The sequence below is a fragment of the Emys orbicularis genome, chromosome 3 (genome assembly GCF_028017835.1).
Source record: "Emys orbicularis isolate rEmyOrb1 chromosome 3, rEmyOrb1.hap1, whole genome shotgun sequence".
NCBI lineage: Eukaryota > Metazoa > Chordata > Testudines > Emydidae > Emys > Emys orbicularis.
Genome location: NC_088685.1, coordinates 69777203 through 69797108, shown reverse-complemented (window position 1 = coordinate 69797108; position 19906 = coordinate 69777203).

Below are 19906 nucleotides of genomic sequence, written 5' to 3'. Positions count from 1 at the left end.
CTGGAGTATTGTGTCCAGTTTTGGGCCCCCCACTACAGAAAGGATGTGGACAAATTGGAGAGAGTCCAGCAGAGGCCGATGAAAATGATTAGGGCCTGTGGCATATGACTTATGAGGAGAGGCTGAGGGAACTGGGCTTGTTTAGTCTGCAGAAGGGAAGAGTGAGCGGGGATTTGATAGCAGTCTTCAACTACCTGAAGGGGAGTTCCAAAGATGATAAAACTAGACTGTTCTCAGTGGTGGCAGATGACAGAACAAGGAGCAATGGTCTCAAGTTACAGTGGGGGAGGTCTAGGTTGGATATTAGGAAACACTATTTCACTGGAATGGGTTACCTAGGGAGGTGGTGGGATCTCCATCCTTGGAAGTTTTTAAGGCCTGGCTTGACAAAGCCCTGGCTGGGATGATTTAGTTGATGCTTTGAGCAGGGGGTTGGACTAGATGACCTCCTGAGGTCTCTTCCAACCCTGATATTCTATGATGCTATGATTCTATCCTCGGCTGCCAGAACAACCTCATGGAGTCCTAGAAAGGATGATCTTGTGGTTAAGATGCAGGGGGCCTGATCAGGTTTGATTCAGCACAGCTCCATTGGGTTCATTGAAGTTATGCTGGTTTACAACAGCTAAGGATCTAGCCCCAGACTGGGACTCAGGAGGTCTGGGTTAATACAGACTTTCTAACACAGACTTTCTGTGTGACCTTAGTTGAGTCACCTACCTCTCTGTGCTTCAGTTGCCTGTCTGCAAAATGGGGATAATAATACTTTATAAAATCATAGAAATGTAGGGCTGGAAGGGACTTGGAGAGGTCATCTAGTCCAGCCCCCGGTGCAGCAGGCTAGTAAACCTAGACCATCCCTGACAGCCATTTGTCTTGCCTGTTTTAAAAACCTCCAATGATGGGGCTTCCACAACCTACTTTGGAAGTCTATTCCAGAGCTTAACTGCCCCAAATCTTATGTTTCATCTAGTTAGAGTGTGAGCATTTTGGGACTGTCTCTTACTAAGTGCATGTACAATGTCAAGCACAATGGAGCTCTGATCTCAGCTGAGACTTGGAGGCACTACTGCAATCCAAACAATTAGAAATAATTAGCCCTGTCATGAATTGTGGCTCAGATTGCTCCCAGTGCCCCACCCCTTGCTAAAGGCAGCATGCAAATAGCATGGTCGATAGACTGTAAGTAATACACGTTTGCAAAGTGCTTTGAACAGGTAGAGTGCTTTGTAAATGCCAAGTACTGTTGTCATTATACAATTTACTGATCTGTTAGTAATTGTAACATAGAACTTGTATTGAATAGTAACAGCCCTCAGTTTAATTCCTTTAAAAGCACTGTCTAAGGGAACACAAAGGGAGGGGACTGCAACATTCTGTGACATGTGGTGTACTTCTCACCCAAGGGAAGGCATATTACACACTGGTTTTTCAGCTCATGAAGGCCTCCTACACTGTGGCATATCACAGCCAAAAAGCCAGCTTTCAATTTGTCTTTCACTGAATGCATGCCACATGTCACTGAATGCATCAGCAAGAGATAAGGGCCAGCTCTCATTTCAGAGTCTGATCCTGCTCCCACCCCACACATTCACCCAAGGCTTGATAGAGTTCACCTCTTGTGATGAGAGGGTTCGGTCCTACTATTCTTTACCCCCCACCCTTTACTTTCCAGGAAATATCTCCTTCACAAAATGTGTTACACTGGATTAACACTGGAAATCATTGGAGGGTTTTCCTCGCACATGGTGAGCTCAAGCAATGAATTTGAAAATATGTTTAATTTAATTTAGTAACTCGTATTGAATTATCTCCAGATTATTAATGAAGGTCCCAGTTCTGCATCCCTATTCACACTGAGTAGCACTTACCCTTATGAATAGTTCCCGTGAACTCAATGGACAATTTGCATGGATTAAGTACTACTCAGCATGGGTAGTGGTTATAGAATCAGATCTAAAATGAAGTATCCATAGTCAATCAACTTTTGCTATGGTTATTAAAACATATTGCCTCTCCCAAGTATTCAAAAACCATGACAGTTTCCAAAAAGTCATGAGACTGGTTTAAAATCATAAAAAAATAATACATTATAGGATCTTTTAATTTGTCTTCTGGTTTCTAAGCTTTTAGGGTGCACTCACTTCATGTATTCAAGCTTTTATCTGCAGCCGTGAGGACTAGACACATAGCTTTCACTTTTAAAAAAAAAGAAGTAAGATTCTCCAAGTAATCCCTTCACTCCAGCAATTGGCTTTAAGAAGACCATTGACTTTAATGGGGCCAGTATTTCACCCTAAATATTGCGAGACTCGTGAGAGTCGACAACACAGAATATTTATTTGTTAGAAAAATCCCATACTGCAACTACCTTACATTCCTAATTCACTCTCCAGTTAAAGAGGAGAAAGATGAGACACATCTCAAGGTTAGTCACATCTCAGGTTATTCTGGGGAGAGGATGCGAGATCAAAAAAACTATTTTACTCCATTTCTTTGTTAATTTGGGTGGTTGGTAAGGTATGGTTGTAATTAAAGCCTCTTTCTTCTGGATAGGTTCAACTGCTTTCCTTGCTACCATGCCAACCATATTAGATAAATGTTTGCTCAAAGTAAGTGCACTTACACAACATAATTACATTTTTTAAGTCCAGTGATTGTAATGTTTTCCTTATATAGACCCTGATTTTTTCTTTTCTATTCAAATTCCAGAATGAAACCAGGATGAGTACATTTTTAGCATTTTAAATTAAGAAAAAAGTTTAGAGCCTAGTGAATAATTTCCAGCAAATAATTTACTCTTTAAACGTAGCCTGTTTTTTCTGCTTGTGGAATGTCTGGAGTGGATCTAGTTTGAGTTTTTTAATATTTGAATTTAAGGATTTTTTGCAAGATTTTTTTTATTATCTAGATTGGTTATGTGTAGTTTTCATTACTCAGTATTTGAAATTTGAACGTCATTGTTTGGTTGTAATTCATGAGACAAGTCACATTCCTTGACAGTCACGGTTCAGACATCCCCAGGGGATAACAGAGGGTCTGAACCCCAAAGAGTAAGCAATTGAATCAACTGGTTGTATACAATATTATTGTGTATAAAAATATGTCTGGTAAGATCTTATATGAAAGCTTGTATAAGATATGTGCACAGACAGTGGTAATGAATCTATGTATTTATGTATACTGAATACTACGTTCATAACTTGTACTACAATTTCAAATACACATAGCTCCTCTCAGGTTAGTTGTTTACACAAAACCAACTTCAAGCACTCATCTGTGGTCCAGCTAGGAAGAGACAATGGTGGACCATTAAAGTTAATGGGGAAACACTGAAATAACTGGTTGACACTGGAAAAAAAAACCCAAACCCTAGTATTGAAAAAAGGAGGGAATTCTCCCCACCCTGAATAATGATGAGTCACCATGACAAGAGAAAAAACCTTTTAAAAACAGGCTTGAGTCTGGGATTTTTTATACAGAAACTGAGGGCAATACCTAAGCAGGCACTGTTTGTGAAACACCGGATTCTCTCTGTAACAGAGGGCATGCCGGGAAACTGTTCAGTAGCAATAGGTAACTTGTATTAGAAAAGGGAATTTACTGATATGGAAGTGCAAAGCTTGAGGTTGCATCGTTATGTTTATTTTCTGTGTAACTTGTATGTGTTTGCTTTTCTTTCCTATTTCATCTTTGAATCTTGTGATTTTTCTATTAAACTTTGTGTTTATTTTTACCCCAAGCAGGTCTCTGTTGTGCAAGCTGTGTGGCATCTGGAGGCCCAAATGGACTGATAACGGGGGGTGGGTTTCACACCTTTGGGGGTGATGCACCAGAGGGGAAGAGTCTGAATGTCTGGTAGTTAAGAACTCAGGGTAGATGGATCTGAGGAGACTCAGGACTGGGAAGGCTGTTTGTGTCATCCTGCAAGGAGTAACTATGCTGGTGGGTGCCAGGTTGAGACTTTATGTTTTTAAGATTGCTACTGGCATCAGAATGCTGAGCCGTAGCAGTATGGCATTAAGGCACCCAGGGTTGCAGGACTGAGTGGCAGAACCCCTTCCTGGTCTGGGTGATCCCCAAGATGTCACAATTGGATGAGCAGAACTCTTACAATAAGAAGGGGGGCTTGAAGCTTCCCCCGGAGTTTTTCATCTTTCAGGGAAAGTTATCAAATGTTAGTTTAACTTTTTTTTCCTGGACAAGACAGGTCTCCCTGGGGCATCATTCCTAGAAAAGAGCTTCCTGTAATATTTATTAGGTAGATGCAAAGTTTAATTTTCCCTGAGCACATTCACTCTGAGTAATTGCATGTGTACTCCTCATTGTAAAGGTCGCTGTCAGATGCTTGCCTGGCTCCTTTAATTGCCTCCATCCAGGAATTTTGAGAAGGATTTTAGGGAACCTATCCCTTTGCTGTGTCAAGAAGAGTCCAATGACATATAAATTACATTGCAGTTTTTGAGCTATATTTTTTTGTGTCATCACTGCAGACATTGGCACAAAATAATTGTGTGTTCATCTGAGTCTTAGTTGCAAAGGGTACACCTGTCTGTCTCATTTAATTGCTTCTGTACCAGGGCTTTGGCTAGGGATTTTGGGAATTCAAGCAGTGTTCCATCCCATATGAAATGTACCACTTCTGGTGTGAATACCCAAGCTTAATATTAGATTTCCCTGAGCATTTATGTGATTAAAATGTGATTGCATGAATAACCACAGAAAGTGAACATCAAAGGAGTGGAAATGGTTTTGTTATATTCACCCACCTCTAAACAAAACATTTATGATTCTAAGGACTTCCACCAAGATGTGGGGGTAGAGCCCCATCCCCTGATTATTTCATTGTCACCAAGCACATGGTTGTGCTTCCTCTGAACTCCATTGGAGTGGGGGTTGATTGCCCTTCACCGCCCTATGGAAGAAGGACAAGCAGCATTTCGAAATCCCACAACTCTCCTGAGATCTGCTCAGTAGTCCACTGGAGGCACGGGAACATCCAAGCAAAATCCCTGGCCCCAGAAGCCATGGAGCTAGGGAACCCCACACAAGGCAGTGGCTCTGGCAAACCCCTTTAAGGGAGGGTCTCGTGTGTGCAGGTGCTCCATGCAAAAGTCACTTCTGGGGCTGTATGGATGGAAATCCTTTTGCATGGATTTCCCCTGGGATGTGGGAGGGATGCTCCTACTCTGCTCTTCCTACCCCTGGCCTGACCTCTTCCCACATGAGGAGCCCTTTGTGGGGTCCTAGGAAGAAGGAGTGATGGTGTTTTGGGTTCAGCTGAGCCTCCATTCTGTGCAGGCTGATTGAGATCTGCATATGCCAGTTGCCTTTTATGCACAGATCATTTCATTCCAGAATGAGATGGAATCCCATCTGTGAAAGAGCCACCTGAATAGAATTTCTCCAGCCCAGGGAGGAGATGATTGCATTCTGTGCTATGCCGTTTATTTCTCCTTGCAAGTGAACGGCCTAGTTTATTGACGGAGACATGCCACGTACACTGTGGCAAAGCACATCTGAAAAGCCAGCTGAACAGTATAGCACATAGCACTGACCCTAGCATCACAACATTACACTGTAGCCGAGACTACTTTAGAGTGTTTCCTGTTTATGCATTTCTTGGATGTGCTGTTTGAACTCTGCAGTGTCAATCACAGTCCCTCCCTCCGCCCAAACACTGATCTCAATTACTATTCTCATCTGTGCTCTGTTCAGTAAAGGCAGTCTGTTCTGAATTAGAGAGCCATAATAAGGCACATAAAAACAACGAGGAGTCCGGCGGCACCTTAAAGACTAACAGATTTATTGCGGCATAAGCTTTCGTGGATAAAAAACATTCTTGCATCTGAAGAAGTGGGTTTTTTACCCACAAAAGCTTATGCCCAAGTAAATCTGTTAGTCTTTAAGGTGCCACTGGACTCCTCGTTGTTTTTGTGGATACAGACTAACACGGCTACCACTCTGATACTTTGTACCAAATAAGACACATAGTGGGTAAAAGCATAGGAGTAGAAATCCATTTGTATTTTATATTTAGGCGAAACATCAACCATATTTCCAAGCTGCGTGGATAAAGAGACTCTGCTCACAGCAAACTCTAAGCGTACACACATGCAGACACACCAGCAAAAATCAGAGTAGTAGAGCGGGGCTATTATAGTTTGTATCGTGGTACTGCCTTGGAGTCCCAGTCATGGACCAGAACTTCATTGTGCTTGGTGCTGTACCAAAACAGAATAAAAAGATGGTCCCTTCCCCAAAGACCTTACAATCTAAATATAAGACAGGAATCAACAGATAGATACAGACAGGCAGGGAGACACAAGGAAACAGTGAGACAGTTGGTCAGCACGTTAAGTAGTGGGCTCAGCAAGCCCTTCTAACATTCTGGGAGCCACCTTTTTTCAGCTATTCAGTTCCACCCCAAAAAATAATGATCACTAATGAGTCTAAGAAAATGTATCTCCAAAGGAGCTTGGTATTGGGAGCTATTACACTGAGGCCATTCCAGAACTAGAGCCGGTCAGAACATTTTCATCAAAACATGTAGAAAAATGGCAACATTTCATAGAGGAAAAAATTGCAAAACTGAAATTTTTTTGAAATTCTGTTTTGTGGGAAAATTTGAAAATATTTGGTTTTGTTCCAAATTGTAACAAAAATTTTGAAATCTCAAAATAGCTCCCAAAGTGGAAATCCTGAGTTTTGACCCACTCTATATGGAGTTATTCAGCCTCCTCTGTTAAGGAGGACAGATCATAATCCTTCCCCTAACAGGCTTAGCTTCAGGCAACCCCTGTCATTTTTGACTGACACACGTCTCATTCTCTCAGAAAGCAGCCAACTCTGCATACACTTCCAAGAAGTTCAGGCTTCACAGAGCACATGGAGTCAGTGACACTGGGAAAAGGAAGGAAAGAGGAGTCAGGGAGACCCTCGCTTCTCTATTCTTCCTTACTCCTGCTTTCCACAATAGTCCCAGCCACCTGGTACATTCATGTACCTCCCAACATACTCTAACAAAGACAAACAAACAAAAACACGGTAGCTTGCAAATAGGCATATATTTGCATAAATTCAGACACACATCGTGAAGAGAGGTTGGCTTGCACAAAACCATTGTGGGGAAATATTGTAACTACATGCATTTGTGGGGCACCTGGAGAAGAACTGCCAGCTCCATTTATCACCTGTGAGAAATTCTCACCGATTTCCCTCCTCATAGCGTCCCTGAGCAAGGGGAGCCTGGGAAACTGGGAAGCCTGGGAAACTCAGTGGGGACCAATATTTTACAGGGAGTTCCAAACAGCCTGGAGGGAAGGATAGTCTGGGACAGCTTGGAGGCAGGGGTTTGGAGGTGGAGAGCACTTCTGGGGGCAAGGGAAGCCCAAAGTCTTATGGGTATTGTTTGGGGAGAACCTTGAGAGAGTTTGGGGAATCTGGAGTTGGATAGTTCAAGTGATGAGAGCTGTCACAGGAGCAGGAGGAGACTGTGACACACTTTAATGCTGGGGCTATTTCTTGACTCATATAACTCACTCTCTGATTTTATATGAAATCTCCTCCAGCACTGAGCCCAGCATCCGGAAAAACAATAGCTTGCTTGAGTTTCTTTGTAGACATGGCCAGATACCAGTAGTCTACAGAAAATAACTGACTTGGTAAATTGGCACTGGAAACGCTGTTACCTGCTGTGTCACGTCTGGTGTGATCAGAGGAAGAGACGCAGAGAACCCTAACAATTCCTGAGTGAAATAAGAATAAAGGGACACCCCCACACACACACCCCACACACACTTCCTTTGAAAGAGGACTTAGGGATTCAATCTATTCTGTCCCAGCTGGAACAGACGTGTGTGAGTATGTGTGTGTGTGCAAGAGAGAGAGACAGAGGCCTGGTCTACACTACGAGTTTAGGTCGACATTAGCCGCGTTAAATCGAATTTAGCCTGGACACGTTCACACGACGAAGCCCTTTCTTTCGACTTAAAGGGCCCTTTAAACCGGTTTCTTTACTCCACCTCCGACGAGGGGATTAGCGATAAAATTCCGGCCTTAGGGGGTCGGAATTGGGTTAGTGTGGACGGAATTCGACGTTATTGGCCTCCGGGAGCTATCCCACAGTGCTTCATTGTGACCGCTCTGGACAGCACTCTCAACTCAGATGCACTGGCCAGGTAGACAGAAAAAGCCCCGCGAACGTTTGAATTTCATTTCCTGTTTGCTGAGCGTGGAGAGCACAAGTGACCACGCAGAGCTCATCAGCACAGGTAACCGTGATGGAGTCCCAGGATCGCAAAAGAGCTCCAGCATGGACAGAACGGGAGGTACGGGATCTGCTCGCCATATGGGGAGATGAATCAGTGCTGGCTGAACTCCGAAGCAGTAAACGAAATGGCAAAATATTAGAAAAGGTCTCCAAGGCCATGAAGGACAGAGGCCATAACAGGGACGCACAGCAGTGCCGTGTGAAAATTAAGGAGCTAAGGCAAGCCTACCACAAAGCCAGAGAAGCAAACGGAAGGTCCGGGGCTGAGCCGCAAACATGCCGCTTCTACGCGGAGCTGCATGCCATTCTAGGGGGTGCAGCCACCACTACCCCAACCGTGTGCTATGAGTCCCTCACTGGAGAAACACACAGGGAAGCGGGTTCGGGGTACGAGGAAGATGAGGATGAAGATAATGTAAATAGCTCACAGCAGCAAGGAAGCGGAGAAACCGGTTTCCCCAACAGCCAGGATATGTTTATCACCCTGGACCTGGAACCAGTAACCCCCGAACTCACCCAAGACCCTGTGGGCACACAGGGGACCTCTGGTGAGTGTACCTTTGTAAATATTACACATGGTTTAAAAGCAAGCGTGTTTAATGATTAAGGATTAATTTGCCCTGGCAATCGCGGCCAGTACAGCTACTGGAAAAGTCTGTTAACGTGTATGGGGATGGAGCGGAAATCCTCCAGGGACATCTCCAGAAAGCTCTCCTTCATGTACTCCCAAAGCCTTTGCAAAAGGTTTCTGGGGAGGGCTGCCTTATCCCGTCCGCCATGGTAGGACACTTTACCACGCCAGGCCAGTAGCACGTAGTCTGGAATCATTGCATAACAAAGCATGGCAGCGTATGGTCCCGGTGTTTGCTGGCATGCAGACAACATCCATTCCTTATCTCTCTTTGTTATCCTCAGGAGAGTGATATCATTCACGGTCACCTGGTTGAAATGGGGCAATTTTATTAAGGGGACATTCAGAGGTGCCCCTTCCTGCTCTGCTGAACAGAAATATTCCCCGCTGTTAGCCACGCGGTGGGGGGGAGGGGTGAAGTGATCATCCCAGAGAATTGGGTGTGTGGGGGAGGGGAATTAGTTGGGTTTGTGCTGCACGTTAACCCTGAAACCGCAGGCCCTCCTTTAACCCATTTTAAATGGCCAACCCAACGGGTGCTTGGTATGGTTAATGAGAGCAGTACTGTTTTAAACCATCCCCACATGTTAACAAGGTTAAAAAAGCCAAAAGACTGTGTCTTACCATGGCTGCCTGCAAGCTGAAATCTGTGGCCTGGCACTGCATGAGTGATCTCTCACACGAAACCGGCAGGCCCTCAAAATAAGAGGAAAAATGCGACCTTGTAATGAAAGCACATGTGCTGTGTGATGTGAACAGCAAAATTTAACGTGAAAGAGTGTACCCATTGTTCTCTAAAATGTATCTTTTTTAACCACCTCTCCCTTCTCCTCCACCAGCTGCAAATCTTTCTCCTTCACAGAGGCTAGTGAATATTCGAAAGCGGAAGCGAAGGACGCGTGATGAAATGTTTACAGAACTACAGACGGCCTCCCACGCTGACAGAGCACAGCAGAATGCGTGGAGGCAGTCAATGACTGATTATAGAAAAGCCCAATATGAGCGAGAGGAGAGGTGGCGTGCTGAATCGCGGGCTGAAGATGAGAGGTGGCGTCAGCTTGCACACAGAAGGCAAGAGTCGATGCTCTGGCTGCTGGAGCATCAAACTGATATGCTCCAGCGTATGGTTGAGCTGCAGGAAAGGCAGCAGGAGCACAGACCGCCGCTACAGCCCCTGTGTAACCAACAGCCCTCCTCCCCAAGTCCCATTGCCTCCTCACCCAGACGCCCAAGAACACGGTGGGGGGGCCTCCGGCCACCCAGTCACTCCACCCTAGATGATTTCCCAAGCAATAAGTGTTAAAGTTTTAAAGTTTTAAACTGCAGTGCGTCCTTTTCCTTCCCTCCTCCCCCACCCATCCCGGGCTACCTTTGCAATTATCCCCCTAGTTGTGTGATGAATTAATAAAGAATGCATGAATGTGAAGTAACAATGACTTTATTGCCTCTGCAAGTGGTGCTTGAAGGGGGGGAGGGTAGGGGAGGGTGGGGTGGTTGGTTTACAGGGAAGTAGAGTTAACCGGGTGGGTGGGGGGGCGGAGATTTCATCAAGGAGAAACAAACAGAAGTTTCACACCGTAGCCTGGCCAGTCACAAAACTAGTTTTCAAAGCTTCTCTGATGCGCACCGCGCCCTGCTGTGCTCCTCTAACCGCCCTGGTGTCTAGCTCCGCGTAATCAGCGGCCAGGCGATTTGCCTCTACCTCCCACCCCGCCATAAATGTCTCCCCCTTACTCTCACAGATATTGTGGAGCGCACAGCAAGCAGCAATAACAATGGGGATATTCTTTTCGCTAAGGTCTGAGTGAGTCAGTAAGCTGCGCCAGCGCGCTTTTAAACGCCCAAATGCACATTCCACCACCATTCGGCACTTGCTCAGCCTGTAGTTGAACAGGTCCTGACTCCTGTCCAGGCTGCCTGTGTACGGCTTCATGAGCCATGGCATTAAGGGGTAGGCTGGGTCCCCAAGGATCACGATAGGCATTTCAACATCCCCAACGGTTATTTTCTGGTCCGGGAAGAAAGTCCCTTCCTCCAGCTTTTGAAACAGAACAGAGTGCCTGAAGACGCGAGCATCATGTACCCTTCCCGGCCAGCCCACGTTGATGTCGGTGAAACGTCCCTTGTGATCCACCAGGGCTTGCAGCAGCATTGAAAAGTACCCCTTGCGGTTTATGTACTCGGTGGCTTGGTGCTCCGGTGACAAGATAGGGATATGGGTTCCATCTATCGCCCCACCACAGTTTGGGAATCCCATTGCAGCAAAGCCATCCACTATGGCCTGCACGTTTCCCAGAGTCACTACCCTTGATATCACCAGGTCTTTCATTGCCCTGTCAACTTGGATCACAGCAGCCCCCACAGTAGATTTGCCCACTCCAAATTGATTCCCGACTGACCGGTAGCTGTCTGGCGTTGCAAGCTTCCACAGGGCTATCGCCACTCGCTTCTCAACTGTGAGGGCTGCTCTCATCCTGGTATTCTGGCGCTTCAGGGCAGGGGAAAGCAAGTCACAAAGTTCCATGAAAGTGCCCTTACGCATGCAAAAGTTTCGCAGCCACTGGGAATCGTCCCACACCTGCAACACGATGCGGTCCCACCAGTCTGTGCTTGTTTCCCGGGCCCAGAATCGGCGTTCCACGGCATCAACCTGCCCCAGGAACACCATGATTTCCACATTGCTGGGGCCTGTGACTTGGTCTAGGTCCATGTCCATTTCCTCATCACTCTCGTCGCCACGCTGCAATCGCCTCCTCCTCGGCTGGTCCTGGTTTTGCTTTGGCATGTCCTGGCTCTGCATATATTCCAGGACAATGCGCGTGGTGTTCATAGTGCTCATAATTGCCGCGGTGATCTGAGCGGGCTCCATGATCCCAGTGCTAGCTATGGCGTCTGGTCTGAAAAAAGGCGCGAAACTAGTATCTGAAGGACCAGGGGAAGGAGGGAGGGAGGGAGGGGTGAGTGACGACATGGCGTACAGGTACAGGGAATTAAAATCAAGAAAGGTGGCTGTGCATCAGGGAGAAACACAAACAACTGTCACACAGAATGCCCTCCCCCCCCGAGATTTAACTCCTAAGCCTGGGTTTAGCAGGCCGTTGATTTGACGGAGGGAGGGGGGAAGGAAATGAATACAGAACAAATCTATTTTTTACATCTTAAGACGACGGTGCAGCATGACTGATAGCCCTCGGCATTTTCTGGGTGCTTGGCAGCAAATACTGGGCGCTTGGCAGTTAGCCTTCAGGCCTATTGCACGATCTGATACCCACTGCAGTATGATGATGACGGATACCAGTCATAATATACTATCTACTGCCAAAAGGCAAGGGGTTGCTGCTGTGTAGCAATGTAGCCCCACGTCTGCCAGCCCCATGTCTGCCAGCACCCAGATCGCCCTCGGCCTCTTCTGGGTGCTTAGCAGAAAATACTGGGCGCTTGGCAGAAAATAGCATACTATGACTGATAGCCATCATTGTCAAGACAGTTCGATAGGACAGAGCATGTCTGCCCAGGTGCCCATGATTGACAGCCACTGCTGTACAACGAGGACAGTTACCAGTCGTAATAAACCATCTACTGCCAAAAGGCAAAAGGTAAGGGGCTGGTGCAATGCAGCCCTACGGCTGCCAGCCCCACAGCTACCAGCACCCAGATCGCCGATGAAGGCTACCAGTCATGCTGCACCGTCTACCGCCAAAAGGCAGTTAGCTGCTGCTGCTGTGTAGCAATGCAGTCCCACGTCTGCCGGCACCCGGATGACATATGGTGACGGTGAGCTGAGCTGAGCGGGCTCCATGCTTGCCGTGGTATGTTGTCTGCACAGGTAACCCAGGTAAAAAGGCGCGAATCTATTGTCTGCCGTTGCTGTGACGGAGGGGGAGGGGCCTGACGCAATGTACCCAGAACCCCCCGCGGCACTGTTTTGCATCATTCGAGCATTGGGATCTCAACCCATAATTCCAATGGGCGCCGGAGACTGCGGGAACTGTGGGATAGCTACCCATAGTGCAATGCGCCGGAAGTCGACGCTAGCCTCGGTACTGTGGACGCGGTCCGCCGACGTAATGCACTTAGAGCATTTTATGTGGGGACATACACAATCGGCTGTATACAACCGATTTCTATAAAACCGGCTTCTATTAATTCGATCTAATGTCGTAGTGTAGACATACCCAGAGACAGACAGTGGGCAAGACAGAATATGCATCATCTCAGTAATCTGTTGCCAAGACCATCTTGTTGATGCAGCCCAGATCCTGTTTGTGTCCAGGCAGGCATGAATGTTTGTCTCCTGTTTACTGCTGGAGGAGGAGTTAGATGGGCTGAGGAGAGAAATTACAATAGCGCCTCTAACTAAAAGTCCCCTGTGCAATGCAGCTGTACTCAAATGCACCAACAGTACTATTTTCTAGATGCAATTTTTTGTTTTGTTTTGGATGCAGACCTCTTAATATCCAGCTGTGACTGAGAGGATGCCATTTCTGTTTAATAATCATTATTAATACATTTGTAAAATGCCTGTCACCATCATATCTGGGCACTCCTTAGAGATGTTCTCATATACAGGGATTATCCTCCATTTCCCCACACACACACTTGGAACCTCTAACCAAGACCCAGACGAGTTGGGGGTGCTTCCACCACCCTATTATGAAATACCTTCACTAGGGGCACCTCTACACAGGGAAATTGGCTCATTCCCATAACACAAGAACCAGGGGTCACCCAATGAAATTAATAGGCAGCAGATTTAAAACCAACAAACAAAAACAGGAAATATTTCTTCACACAATGCACAGTAAACCTGTGGAATTCCTTGCCAGGGGATGTTGTGAAGGCCAAAACTATAACTGGGTCCAAAAAAGAATTAAATAAGTTCATGGAGGATACGTCCCTCAATGGCTATTAGCCAAGACAGTCAGAGATGCACCTCCCCATGCTCTGGGAGTTCCTAGGCTTCTGACTGCCAGATGCCGTTCTGGACAACAGGGGATGAATCACTCAATAATTGCCCTGTTCTGTTCTTTCTTTCTGAAGCATCTGATATTGGCCACTGTCGGAAGACAGGATACTGAGCTACACAGACCCAGCATGACGGTTCTAACAACCAGAATAGTTCCCAATGTGGACGCTCTTATTCCAGAATAAAAGGGCCTTTTCCTGTAGCACATTTATTCTGGAATAAGTGCGTCTACGTGGGGAGATATTCTGAACAGCTTTAAATTCCCATCCTATTTTACTCTGGAATAACTTCTCTGTGTAGCTAAGCCTAAAAGCTAAGTTTTGTATTATGATCCACAGGCTTGTTCTCAGTCCAGTGAATACAAGTTCCAGAGCCATCAGCCCTCCAGTGAGAATGTTCTCTGTACAGACACTTCTAGGTGATCCCAAGGACTCTATCAGCCATATTATTGCTGATGATCACAGTGCACCTTTACTGTGTCTCCACTCCGTGTGCAATTGTGTCTGAGTATGAATGACAGCCTGTTACTGATATTCATAGAATCACAGAATTGTAGAACTGGAAGAGACCTTGAGAGGTCATCTAGTCCAGTCCCCTGCACTCAAGGCAGGACTAAATATTATCTAGACCATCCCTGGCAGGTGTTTGTGTAACCTGCTCTTTAAAATCTCCAGTGATGGAGATTCCACAGCCTCCCTAGGCAATTTATTCCAGTGCTTAACTACCCTGATAGTAAGGAAGTTTTTCCTAATGTCCAACCTAAACTGCCCTTGCTGCAATTTAAGCCCATTGCTTCTTCTCCTATCCTCAGAGGTTAATAAGAACATTTTTTCTCCCTCCTCCTTGTAACAATCTTTTATGTACTTGAAAACTGTTATTATGTCCCCTCTCAGTCTTCTCTTCTCCAGACTAAACAAACCCAGTTTTTTCAATCTTCCCTCATAGGTCATGTTTTCTAGACTTTTAATCATTTTTGTTACTCTTCTCTGGACTCTCTCCAATTTGTCCACGTCCTTCCTGAAATGTGGCACCCAGAACTGGGCACAATACTCCAGTTGATGCCTAATCAGTGCGGAGTAGAGCGGAAGAATTACTTCTCGTGTCTTGCTTACAACACTCCTGCTAATACATCCCAGAATGATATTTGCTTTTTTTGAAACCGTGTTACGTTGTTGACTCATATTTAGCTTGTGATCCATGTAACCCCCAGATCCCTTTCCACAGTACTCCTTCCGAGGCAGTCATTTCCCATTTTGTATGTGTGCAACTGATTGTTCCTTCCTAAGTGGAATACTTTGCATTTGTCCTTATTGAATTTCATTCTAGACTTCAGACCCTCTCTCCAGTTTGTCCAGATCATTTTGAATTTTAATCCTATCCTCCAAATCACTTGCAACCCCTCCAAGCTTGGTATTGTCCGCAAACTTTCTAAGTGTACTCTCTATGCCATTATCTAAACCACTGATGAAGATATTGAACAGAACCTCATTCAGAACTGATCCTCACTTGATATGCCCTTCTAGCTTGACTGTGAACCATTGTTTTCCTATTGTGCAGTAGGTGTATTGAGTGAGGTCTCAGCCTCAGATTTAATTACAAACGGATTCAGTATCCATTGCTTGTTGAGGTGGGAAGCACTTACGGCCTGCCTCAAAGCCTACTGAAGTCAATAGAAAGATGTCTTGTCCCACAAGAATCATATCGTGCCACAAAGTTTGAGAATGAATTTGGCAGCTTTTACAGAGTCCTTTGTAAGGACTTGAGCCACGGAGTCAACTCTGAAGAGCATCACTTTCCTTACAATATTACATTCAAAAGCATGGGCAGGTGTCAGAGCCTGCTCCCAAAAGATCTTGCAGCGTGGGTATATCCTGGTCATATCTCTGTTGATTTTCATTCCTGCAGTGTGCCCTGTCCACAGTCTCACCATAGTGGATGTTATTTTCCAAGATGTTTTGATATACATCAGTGGATCTTTTATCGTTCAGCCATTTATTTCAGCTAATATTTTCCTGGATACGGCATCAATATCCGTGACCGTTGTCATTCCTATCTGAGTTTCTGACCTTCCAGCTTTGGCCAGATCATCAGCCACCTCACTCCCATATATATTAACATGGGATGGAATCCATTGAAAACTCAATTCACTGCCTTGCTCTCTGATCTAATGAGCCCCCTTATGAAATTGCTTTGATGACAGCTTTCTGGTTTCTTCTATAGGAACCGAGGATTTGCCATCTGCCAGTCAACAAACATCACAACATCCACATCTATTTCTACTCTGTTTATTTCTTGCAGTGCAATGAGAATAGCTTTCATTTCAGCCATATAATTTGAGCTTATATATCCAAACTAAATGCTCTTTCTTGTACTCTCTCCATTAAGCCACCAGATAAAGTCACCACAATCACTATTCTTCAAGGAATTGCTTGACAAATCATCAGCGTAGACCCCTATTAACTACAGTGGCCTTTGGAGAAGGCCCTGAATAACTAAGCCAGGTTTTTTACAAAATTGCCCTCGAGCACAGCCAAGTGATTATAGATCATGGGTATGCAACCTATGGCACGCGTGCCGAAGGGAGCACGTGAGCTGATTTTCAGTGGCACTCACACTGCCCGGGTCCTGGCCACCAGTCTGGGGGGCTCTGCATTTTAATTTAATTTTAAATGAAGCTTTTTAAACATTTTAAAAACCTTATTTACTTTACATACAACAATAGTTTAGTTATATATTATAGACTTATAGGAAGAGACCTTCTAGAAATGTTTAAATGTATTACTGGCACGCGAAACCTTAAATCAGAGTGAATAAATGAAGACTCGGCACACCACTTCTGAAAGGTTGCCGAACCCTGTTATAGATAAATGTCTCTATGTGGGAGCTTGAGCCATTTTGTTTTGGCACCTGAATCTCATTTGCCTAAAACACCTGACAGAGTGCTACATTTTATACATTACAATTCACCTTTTATGTGTAATGTATAAAGGAAAACAGATCCAAACGGTACAAAATCAATAGCATTTCAAAGTACTTCATGTTTATTTTGTGCCATTCAAACAAAACATTCCAGACCAGTTAGTGTAGCAAGCTGGTTAACTTTTACTAATACACATTTACTCTTTCAAGTGATCACATGGTATTCAAAAAGCATCTGTATGGTCTGATTGCAGCATGTTTCATTTTGATAGCAGTTGGAGTTTGCTTTTGTGAAAAATGTGTATGTCTACACAAATTGTGCTAACACCTGTGATTTCAAAAGCTTTGAGAATCATTTAAAAAGTAATTACATTTCTCTTTTGTTTACAGTGACAATGGATCGTTGCTGGAAAAACTGAGCCTTGTAATTACTTTTAAGGTAAGTATTACATTTTACCAGTGATTTATGCCTGCAAACAAACTTTTAGTTTTTTCTAAGTTGTGAGATAATAGGTGTTTTTCTGAGACACAATGGTGTCTGCTAAGTCTTTGTGCTGGAATGAATTAGGTGCTGGTTACACATTGCTGTCAGCTCTCACACATGTCCCACACCTTCAAATTGTAGGAATGGATACTAGGAAGTCTGCAAAGTGTACCATAAAACACTTACATAAATCTGCAGGGCTCATAAGCCTCTCTTGCTCCAAAACCTCTAAGAGGATCCTGCAAACTCTCACAAAATGCATGGCAGGACACGACACTCGTTAGCCAGTCGAATTTCTAAATATGTGGTACCCACACAATATTCTCTGTTGGTAAATAGAGGCAGACTTTATCTTAGTTCCCACATTTGTAGATGTATTTCTTTGGGAAGATGACTGTACTTTTCAGATTGTCATTCAAAGTGATGGTGTCCATCCGTTTGGAATTAGGTTAGATCATTGATTCAAAATCAAAAGGAAGTAAGTCCCTGTCCCAAAGAACTTACAATTTAAGAGGAAAAACAGATGGAGAAAAAGGGAAAGGAACATTAATCTATAAATGAAATGAGTACGGTGACATCAGGCACCTGTCTTGTTAATTTCTTACTTTATATATACACACATATTACATATACATATTACACACAAAAACTGACATTAAAAGAATGTTATGAAGGTTGCAAAGTCAAGCACTCACAATTTAGGAAATGCCAGAATTAAGTTGCCCGTGCAACTTTAATTTGGCCTCCTTATGTGGGTGCCTCATGATACAGTCTGTAATGATTTGATCACATACTATGCCACACATTTTGCCAGTACATTTCACAGTCCCCTCCAATCTGTCCCTGCCCCAGTCCTGTCTCTTCCCTATCCCTGGCTCCTTGTCCAGTCACATTCTCCTCACCTTTCTAGTCTCACTCTCCTTGCCCAGCCAGTCCCAGTTCCCCCACTCCCAGGTCCTCATTCAATCTGCCTCTCTCCTTCCAGCCCATGTTCCTCTGTCTCCACTAGCTCCCAGTCCCAATCTCCCTGCTCAGGTTCCTCATCTAACCTCAGTGTGTCCCTCTGCCCCTTGGCATCTTGTCCCAGTCTCTTTGTACAGCCAGTCCCTGTTCTCCCCCGGCATTCTGGCTCCACATCAGAGCTGTCTCCCCTCCACCCTTGCTTACTTTCCCGCACCCCACTGCTTTTCTCCTTGCCCAGGCAGTCCCGGTCTTTCCCCACCCTAACTCCCAGTCCCAGTTTCTTTCTTCCCCTCTCTGCCCGCCTCTGGTCACCATTTCTGCCCCCTGTCCCCTCCGGCAAGGCTCCCCATTCTACTCTCCCCACAGGTCCAGTTCTTGTTCTTTCTGTATTCAAAGCAGTCAGCTTCCCCCTCCATGTTGCCTGGGCCCAGCAAGGGGTTCACTGAGAGCAGAGTAGATCCAATCTCCCTGCTCTCATTTCCAGTGTCTGGACCCAGTAGATCTCTCAGCAATCCAGAGTTGCAATTTCAGAGAAAGGCTTGCTCGGTCCCAGGCTGTAGCACCTTAGTGCAGATGGAATCATAAGGAATTTAGCTGCTAAATCTAAGAAATCTTCTAGATTTCTCTGAACATGTGTGAACTGTGATTTTTCAAAGGCTTATAACTTGGCCAGATTTGGGTGGAATTTCATAGGGATAGCAAAAGGCACCTCTCTGACACTTCTCTGACACAAAGACCACCCCCTTCCCAATTTTAAGTCCCTGCTCCAAAGCATGGGGGCAATAGATCTTTTCAATGAAAAGGTCACCAGAATCTCTTTAACGTGGACAAATCAATGTAATGTCCCCATGCCTCATTTTTGGAAATAACTGAACTGTTTTGGCTGATATTTGAAATAAGAAAAGTCAGCCTGAGGCAGAGACCCATCATGGAAAATTTCAGCCCATGTGGTTTAAGTTTGGCAAAGTTATTAGCAACTCTATATAGGTGTCACGATCAGGGTAACAGCACCGATATTCCCCCATGGTAGTCCTTAGGGCATCCCCTCTAGGCTCCAGGCCTCTCAGCCATCACCTCTCTTGGGTAGAGATCCATATCCCTCTCCCTCCTGACTGGCTTTTTTCCAGGCTGCACAGTTCCCTGCTTACACTGTGATATCCCCAGCAAGCCAGACTTGCTAAGGAGGCCAGCGTCTAAGCTTTGCATTCTTTTCAAAGGCTATGATCAGCTATAATTGCCAGCAGTTTTAAGTTACCACACAGCCCTTTCTAAGCAAGCACCTGTATTCTTAAAGTGAAAATATTACAGAGAAAACATTAAAAAGCAATAAAATTTCCTATATGCATTCTGAGAGCTTATTGGCTGGTCCATTAATTCGTAAGCCTCATTGATCATGGCAACCCCACAACCATTTCCCCATTTTCTCAGTTAGACCCTAATTTGAAAGCTCAGTATAGGTCATGTCCCCTATTTTCAGAGCTCCCCAAAACCTTCTGCTAGACGTTTCAGGGTTCCGTTTAAACTTTTAGAACAAAGCTTGTTACATCGCTCATGATCTTTATAGTCCTCTTTGTCCATATGGGTGAAAATATCAAGCTTTTGTCCCTGACAGTAGTGGAGCCAGATACTGTACCATGTCCTCCTGCCCCGCCTTGTTCAATTTACCCGCCA